The sequence below is a fragment of the Dicentrarchus labrax genome, unplaced genomic scaffold (assembly GCF_905237075.1).
Source record: "Dicentrarchus labrax unplaced genomic scaffold, dlabrax2021, whole genome shotgun sequence".
Taxonomy (NCBI): Eukaryota; Metazoa; Chordata; class Actinopteri; family Moronidae; genus Dicentrarchus; species Dicentrarchus labrax.
Genome location: NW_026136720.1, coordinates 13,511,591 through 13,520,663, shown reverse-complemented (window position 1 = coordinate 13,520,663; position 9,073 = coordinate 13,511,591). Strand labels below are relative to the sequence as shown.

The following is a 9,073-nucleotide window of genomic DNA, read 5'->3' as shown; positions in this document are numbered from 1 at the left end:
AGACGCAGACAGTTTAAACGAGGCAAGAACCCAGTGAATCTAACACACGCCCCCTGTGTGGTTCAAACAGGTTCCTCCCTCTCTCCTTGTAGTTCCCATGGAAATATCCAAACCACAACAGACCTCAAAGCCCCTGTCGTAGCCGCTGTACTGTTTAGCAAGATAAGCTTACTACAACTATGGAACAACAGTTCAGAAACAAATGGCAGGCTTTTAATTCACATGTTTGTTTTCTTAAATTGGATGGTGTGTATGACCTTCTTGTGTGCACCTGAACAAGGTGATCTGATAAGATAATAATTCTAAAAAAAATTAGTGTCCCTTTTAGAGGCAAAAGTTCAAGGAAAAAAAATGGCCTAGCTTTACTGAGTTTAGGAAAGCTACAGGTCAGCTTACAGGGTTTAATAACTTGCTTCTGAAGTCTTTGTGGCATTTAAGTGAATGTGGCAAGTCCTATTAGTTGAACCCTCTGGTGTTAGTTTATTCCATTATTTACTTATTCCAGTACTTAATAGATTTTTAAAAAATCAATATTGAAACCCTGACAACATTTTATTGCTGCATCATCACTTCACTTTGAAAATCTGAGATGGAATTTGTATTACATAGATATGTCCCAGTCAATCAGCCTGGGAAAGTTAAAATCACATCTTGTTGAGGTGAACAATGTATATATAGTGAATATAGTGTATTAATTCATTGCAACACTTTACCATTACTGAATAAGTGCAGTGTTTGATAGCTCACACAGTAATGTCTCTTTATCTTTATGTGGTTTCTGAAAGGTCAACATTCACGTTAAAAAGGACAATGAGTACATTGATTCATATACAGTCAAACTGAACGTTGCTCCTTATGTCTTCTACCTTTACTGAAACATTGTCATGTCAGTGCTACCCTCTTGTGGTGTGACATAAAGCAGCTGAATTAGAAATTATCACCAACATGCATGACAGAAAGCTGTCATGAAAGCTTTAGGGTGGGCCTGTACTGGAACAAAAAAAAGAAAGAATCCTGTGTCAATTCTGCTTTTTTTTCCCCATGTAAGAGTACAGTAAGTCACAGTAAGATGCTCACACAGCAAGGACTGTCCCCTTCATCCCTTAGCTTTCCATCACTCTGCATTTGAAGCGGAGGGAACCTGTTAAAAAGCTCCACTCCGCCCTGGCCAAGGTTCAAGTGGAGTAACTTAGCTACCATGTGTTACCAGGCAGTAAATGACAGAATGATGTCACAGCTAACATTAAACCAGGACAGTGTCCTGAAAGGTGGAACTTCTCAGAAATGTTTTCCAAACTGTTCAAGTCACATCAGTAATTCAAGTGTACCTCTCAGACCTGTGTTGGATATAATGAATCTGAGGAAAAGAGGATATAAGAAAAATAAACAATTTTATTAAATATCTATTTGGTAATATTTTAGTTAAACCGTAAATACAGTTTTACCTAATTTAATACATCATGCACACTGATTGGCTGGAGGAGACGTTTATTGTTGTCTGTTGTCATCAAGAGATTAGAGATAGATTTTAGGAAACAGCTCTGCATTTTTTGGAGGAGGGAAGTAAGAGCCAAGAAAAACTATCAAGGCAGACCAGGGAGACAGCGCCTACAAGGAACTTTCATTTTGTATTGCTTCTGGGGGCCCCTGTGGACGAAAGTAGCACTGTTTCCATCACAGTGTTTCATTGATTTCAATTGGAATCTTCCCACTGATGGCCTTGTTTGCTTATGTAGGTCATAAAGATGAACCAGTCTTAAATTGAGACTTTTTCATAACCAGTTAATAAATATTAATAACTATTGACAATACCATCCAGGCCCTTCTCTTCTTCTTCAAGCGTCTGTTATCTTTGCAGGGATACGTGAACATCTCCATTAGGGGGCAGTATACGCTCAGGTTAAAAAAACAACACACCCACTGATGAATTGATATGTTAATCTATGTAAAGCATTAAATATACTCATTATTATTTTTTATTTGCAAAACTGTACATCTAACCAAATTTGACCTCCTTAAACACTGAAGTACAGCACATGGTTTATAAATCCATCGTCTCACCTGCAAACCCCCCCCCCATAACAGCCATGCATTATTTCCAAAAAGCCGTATCAGATTACATGTTCTTTTCTCGATTAGTTTGAAATTCACTGGTATTGTGTTATATATTTATTTATTTTTTTGCTGTAGACCGGATCCCAGTAACAACATCATCTTCCATGTGCAATTGATCTTGTGTCAAAGTGGGATAAAGCACAGCAACACGGCCCGTCCGCCACTGATGGTCGGTCTGCTGACTCGCTTTTGGCAGGTGTAACCCTACTTCAAAGCATTTTCAAAATAAGAGCGCACTCAGTCATTCAAACATTTTGTGCGTCCGTCTTTCGGCTGCAGGATTTGCGGGTCTATGTGATCGCACACAATTGTCTCGTTTGAATCAACAACCTACTCCTGAGCCTTTCAGTATCTCGATCCGGCTACACCTTCTATGGTTATCAGAATCCATGGGTGAGTGTGACGCCGCTTCCTCTTTTCGGCGCATAGATATGCGGTCGTTTTTCTTTTTTTCCCCATCTCCCTCTCCACTGTACGATAAACGAGGAGGGGCTTGATGCCGTGGAGGAGCCAGGCAGGCAGGCAAGCTGAGCTGACCCGCTTGCGTTGTGTGTCGCCAAGCCTACATCCAAAGCCAGGTCGCATGCATTAACGAGTGACAGACATCAGGTAGGATTTCGCCTTCATTTTTTATTATCTGTTTTCCCCTGTGTGTTTAAAACCCTGGCGCTGTTGTCTCAAGGTGCCATTCCTCCCCAAACGGGCTGACTACACGGAGGCGGACCGCTTGATGTTTGGCTCAGCAGAAGCGCTGGAAACATTTCATATTAACAGCCTGCAGACGACCTTTTTCACATGATCCGTGTGATGTGCTCCACTTCGCCCTCTCCTTGCTTTTCCTTTTGGATTTAACATCAGTCGATTTGTTTCATCTGGTGCCGTTATTAAAAAGCCTGTCAAGTCTATTTCTTCGCCTAATATGTGACTGACTGCTTTTGACATTGACAGATAAGAGGAAATAAGATGAATGTTTCACTGACCTACTTGTTTGGCGTTGTTGCTGCATGTTAAGTATTTAGGATTGGTCGGATTTTGTGCTTAGAAGTGGGCTATATATGCAACTAATGCCGCCCAGCTCCAGCATCCTTGCTGCTCTGCAAAGAAATGTGCTGTACAGTAACTTGTAACTGGACTTGACCTGAATGTTATCTGGATCGGCTCAACATCAGAGCTACATTGACGATGTGAGACAGTAGTGCGCATGCAGTGATGTAACCACGGATGATTTACAGTAGGCTGACACAAAAATGTGGGAAGAATAGGCAGGGGATAATCTATAATTGTCAGTTTGGTCAAGTTTGTTGAGACTGCTGAAGCCCAGTAGTCCTTTGCCCAAATGATTAAAAATCTTCATTATGATCAAATTTCATGGATCCCAGTAGGAACATTCCTTCTTTTACCTGACACCTACAGAGCCTTGAGTGCATGCTCTGTTACTCTCTCCGAGACACCAGCAGGGAGGATGTGCACCACCTGACTTGAAGGACATGTCTCCTTAACCCACTAGGCCGCCCTGCTGCTTGATACAGATGTGTATGTGCTGCACTTGTGATGGGTGTTATGGTTGTTTCACACCGGTACAGGGCAATAACTGTAACTCCAACACAGTGACTGTGGGGTGAACAGACCACACAGTAAACCCCTATACATCTTTTCCATGGTTGGTTTAACATACAGTACATTAGTTTGTGGAACAAATGTATTAGTGTTAGGCTGACTCACTATGCCAAACCACATTAGCTACACGTCAGCCTATTTTGACGTTCTCATTTACTGAAGAAGCTTTTGGCCAACTGTTTGAAAAATGTCACCCCACCCTTCTACAGAGCTACAGCTGAGCATTTTCTGTGAGAGGCATATTCTCGGATATTAAGGGTCAATTCAAGGATACTCATGCCGTGAGGAGGGGTTGCAAACCAATATTGAGGAGTGACATGTTTTATCTGAGTGATGCTGTATCAGCATGATTCAGACAGCTGCGATTCTGGATGCCTTTTAGAGTAAGGCACCACTGAGGATGCTAGGGGCCTGACTCCAACTGGGAGTACCCATAAATGTACTCCCTTTGGTACTGTAAGGCACCAGTGAGTGGAGAATAAAAGCATCCACCAACCACACTGTAGGAACGGTTAGAAATTATATATGGGCTCCTCAATAGCAGCAGCATTGTTGCATCTTGCTTAATAAATTTGTATCATTTCTACATATAGATATCTCCATTTATACCTTGATGTGCATAAAGTACCAATTAAATGCTAGATAGCTCCAACCTGGTTTGACATGTTCAGTCTTTCTGAAAAGTGTACAGCCCCTACAGTGTATACAGTGTCTCAAACTAACTAGGTTGGATGCTGACAGTTGGTGTCAAGCATCACCCATTTTGCTTTGGTGCTGATCTCTGCTTCACGTGTGATGGAATAGAAGTCTCAGTAAATTGCTTTATCCTTACAGAACTACTAACGCTATGAAATGTTTCTGTTATGAGAAATAATTTACCTTAATGCAAACATGTTCTGATTTTAACTTACCTTAATGAATGAGCTATATAATTATAAAGATGATGACTTCCATATTTTGTGGATTTTTAGTTATATTCCACCTATATCTGTAATGTATGTCAACATGCAGCCTTATAGTATCTAGAAAAAAGATTTGTGGAATGGCACAATGTGCCAATAGAGAATAATCTCCAGATTACATAGTGCTGCAAAGGCTTTTGTGTGTAAATCTTTCCTTATAGTGGAATTTAGCTGGATTGTGTGTAGGATTAATGTATTAATGTTTAGACTAAAGATTTGCTCATTGTGTGTGCATACACCTATTAGTTCATTATGGATGGACTCAATGTTTGCAGTTGTACTGAAGTAATACTGAAATACTGAAGCTATGTTAATCTCAGCAGTGGCAAATTTCACCTGTTGGTTCACAATATGAGCCATTTGCTTGCCCATGTTTAATGCTGAGGTGGAGACCTTCCCAATCTGAGAATATACAGTGAGTACTGTACGCTTTTCCACAACACGGTACACAGTTATAATTAGATCACAGCAACACCATGTCACAAGCTCATATGCAGCATGCATCTGCCAGAGGCAACTGATAAAGGCCTAGTGTTCCATCAAACAAAACACTAGATGCTATTCACAAGACCCAAGGTTATAAAAGCTTTGTAAAATTTGTGAGCCTGTGCCAAAATATATCAGAAAAGTTTCAAACTAAAAAGTAGCACACATTTCTAGATATCATCATGGTTCTACATTTCCTCCTGTCTAAGCTTTTGAAATATTAAATAGTGCAATTTTGCTTTGCAGTGGTAATTAAAACCAAGCACTATTTAAACGGTGCCTTTTTCCCACTCATTGCCAGCTACTGAAGAGGCCATTACCACAGTGATTCTGTATTATGGGAAGCTATTAGGGGTGTCTCTGCTACAACAACTTTAGTTCACACTTTCAACTCAGCGCCCAATTTACTTGGAATCACAAGTCACAAACATGGTCTTGAAATGTAATATTTCTAGTGTTCATTCAAATTTTGCAACCCAGAGAGAAATATCAAACTGTTCCATAAATAACAATAACAAGGTCATGCATTCCCAAGTAAGTAGTTTGATCCACAAAGTGTTGAAACGGGCAATTGTTACAGACAATGCCTCAACTATGTTTCCGTGCTGTTCATTAGAAAGTGATTTTTCCTCTCAGCTGTTGCAGTTGCTCCGTCATCAGGAATACATTCCTGGTCGGAATTCCCCAGGAAATGTTCAGTTGGAGAGCGGGAAGTAAAGGTTTTGAGAGTCATTGGAGAGTGTGATTGTTGAACCATATTTAATGCATGAGTGTGTAGGAGGTGGAAACTAAAACACACCCCATGCTGTTGCTGTGACCAAGCCTTTGTGTTTCATGTTTACCAGTGGAATAGATCTCTCCTATGTTTTTTCTCACCACTGTCACTGTGATCATAGCCTCTTTAGGGCCTGGCTCGCCTCCAGATCCGTTTCTATAGAACATGAAGTACTAGCTGAATGCCATTCACACTCCTCATGTACGTCAGTCTGAATGAATAATTTCCGGTATTTTTCCCAACAGATGACTGTGGCAGGCAGTCAATATGTGAGAGCTTTAATGCAGACGGGCCTTTTTTCTATTAGCAAACACTTGACCACATTTCCGATGTGCTTTCAGATTTGAAGTAAGGTTGATCTCACTTGTAATTAAAGATTGTAATGTCATTGGATGAAATTGACTGCAGTTGATTAATAGTTATTGGCAATTATATCAATGTGTTCAGTATCAGTACATCTACAGGTTACCCAATTGTTAGTGGTTCATAATATCCACAACAATATAAGTGTATTGGTCTTTTGAAGGTAGAAATCAGTGAATTGTTATTGATTTTTTTCCATTTTTGATTAGATCAGTTGAGCAGCCATGCATCACATCATTTAAACACTACTTACCAAGTATTTACTGTACCTATGGTCTAAACTGTGTTAGGGATTAAAATGGTTTAAAAGGGCCCCGGATTGTGTAGGTGCAATCAAGTAAATATCTTCAATAATCAAAGATAATGATAAATAATAACTTAATATTAAGGGAGACCTATTATGCTCATTTCCAGCTCAATTTTCTGAGACTCCACTAGAGTACATTTGCATGATTCACTCTTCAAAAATCATCCTTATTTGTCTAACACTCGCACACTACCTTCATACAGCCCCTCAGTTCATCCTCTGTCTAGAACAAGCCGTCACTTTAAAGGTCCATTGTGTAACATTGACAGGGATCTATTCGCAGAAATTGAATATAATATGCATAACTATGTCTTCATTAGTAGCTGTTTTCCATGGAGACCGCAATGTTGAACCTCCATGTTTCTACAGTAGCCCAGAAGAGACAAACCTATTGTGGCTTAAGATTTCACACTGGGAAAGGGAAGGTGAAGTGAGGGAGTTGCAGTCTGCATCTACAATGCTAGATGCCAATAAATCCTACACACCGGTCCTTTTAAGAGAAAATAAAAACAAAACAATATGAAACTAACTAAATACACTCAACTAAACTGCAAAGGAGTGTGTGCATATATGTGTGTGAGGGTATGCATGTGTGGGTGTACGCCTGAAGGAATGTGTCTGTTTCTTTGATATACACACCATATGCAAGTGTTATGTCAGAGACTAAGAAACGTGAAGTGGGAGGTTTAAGTTTTCTCTCTACGTGTGTGTTGTGTTGTGTTGCATGCAAAGACTGTGTCTGTGTGGAGCCTAACGTTAACTAATACAACTTGTGATGTGGCTGAGACCTAAGGTTACACAGTGCCCTAGCATTAACCATAGAGATTACAATAATAAAACCTCAAGGCAAAACAGATATAACAGCCGTTAAGCTACCCAAATCTAATATACAGTATCCCCAGTACATTACCGAACCAGTCAGTGAAAGGAGGTCCAAGCAGACCACCCCAGGTTCAGAGAGCTGTGAGGGTGAAGAGAAGAGGGAAGAGAAAAGAACAGTGTGATGGCCTGTAGTTTTATTACAGCTGGTCAACGCGTTATCACGGGGTATCAGGAAGTGACCTGGTAAGAAGTCACAGGATGTGACCGTCATGAAACAAGTTCAAGTTAAATCACAGAAAATTAATTCATTTGTAAAGCACCAGTGGTCCCAGCAGATAAGCAGACTCAAGAAGTAGGTCAGTAGATGCCGGCATGGTGTACTTCGACTGTGGCACTACTCATCAGCGGGTCAAATGAGCCAGTTTGAAGTAGCAGATGACAGGTCTGAATTCACTGCCATGCATACATTACATAACGAACTGGGGTAGTGGCATAAAATAAAAGATGTGAGGGTTCCCTGAGTGCCAGCTATCAGCTTAAATAAATAGCCGTCTACTTACCTTTTGGCTGCCTGGCTTCTTTGAATGTTAGTAAATGTAGGTACATTTTGTCAGTTGTGGTAAATTAAATTAATATTCTTTCACCTAATCTCTCTGTGTGTGTGTGTGTGTGTGTGGGGGGGGGGGGTTGAGATTTGACTATTTTGTTGAAGTTTAATATAGCAGTGAGTGAGCTTAAGTAGTTTGCTCTTGTGCAAACTGCTGAAATTACTTTATTAGCATTCAACTGTACTGGTCAAGTGTCAGTGAATAGGTGTGCAATTAACATTTGATTAATTTAGTTACTGCTGCAGATACACACAGAGTCCTTGTAGCTTAAAGTGACCCTCTGTTTTGGCAGAGTTACAGAGGAACATTTGAATGATCAGGAACATGAACTACTCTGCCTCTGAGGCAAACTGATTATCAGTGGTAAAGATCATGTGATACATGTGCTAAAGATCATGTGATATATAGCCTCCTCCAAAAAGGGGAGAGTGACTAAACTAAATGCTCTTTTGTGTCTAGCATGTGCATTTCTCTGTGTAACAAGTTTGAGTGAATAAAATTAAGAATTTGGCAATGCATTGCATTTGAGTACACGAGCAGCTGATGTACATTATTCTGTTAAAGTCAATATTTTCCCTTCTGTTCTGGCTGTGCAAACTACTGCTTAGGGTTTTAATGGTCACAGAATCCATAGAACACAGTTTATCACCTGGTAGTCTTTGTTGAGTTATAATGGCTGCTTGTGCCCAGTGCCCAGTCACCTAGTTGTAACATGCCCTTATTCTTTTATTGTAGGTAGTAGTGCTCAGAGCATCTAATGCCAGAAATTCTCTTTGTTTAGAAGTGTCTTTGAAGTTTCTCTAAAAAGAAGATTGCAAGTTAAGTGTTCTTGTGCATTCATGGTGTCTTCTGAATGGCTGTGTGTGTATATATACTCCTCTACACTGTATATGTTGAAAGCTTTAATACGCTATGTTTTTATTATTTGTGCTCTGCTTTTGGGAATGTTTTTTGTGGCTAGTCTTACAAAGAAAGCACATTAGAGGCACACTTTCAAAGGCTCTGATGTTTGTTCCTC

The 9,073-nt window shown here is 40.0% G+C and overlaps 1 protein-coding gene across 4 annotated transcripts in view; it reads left to right on the top strand.

Moving 5' to 3' along the window:
- The first annotated feature begins 2,427 nt into the window (after positions 1-2,427).
- tln2b (talin 2b) overlaps positions 2,428-9,073 on the top strand; it is a 79,941-nt gene continuing 73,295 nt past the window's right edge. For 2 of the 4 annotated variants that reach the window (XM_051382214.1, XM_051382213.1), the window contains exon 1: positions 2,443-2,724. The gene's annotated coding sequence lies outside the window, so the exon portion shown is untranslated. Of the gene's footprint in view, positions 2,725-9,073 lie in introns of all 4 variants that reach the window. The other 2 variants (XM_051382215.1, XM_051382212.1) reach the window with 2 other exon arrangements.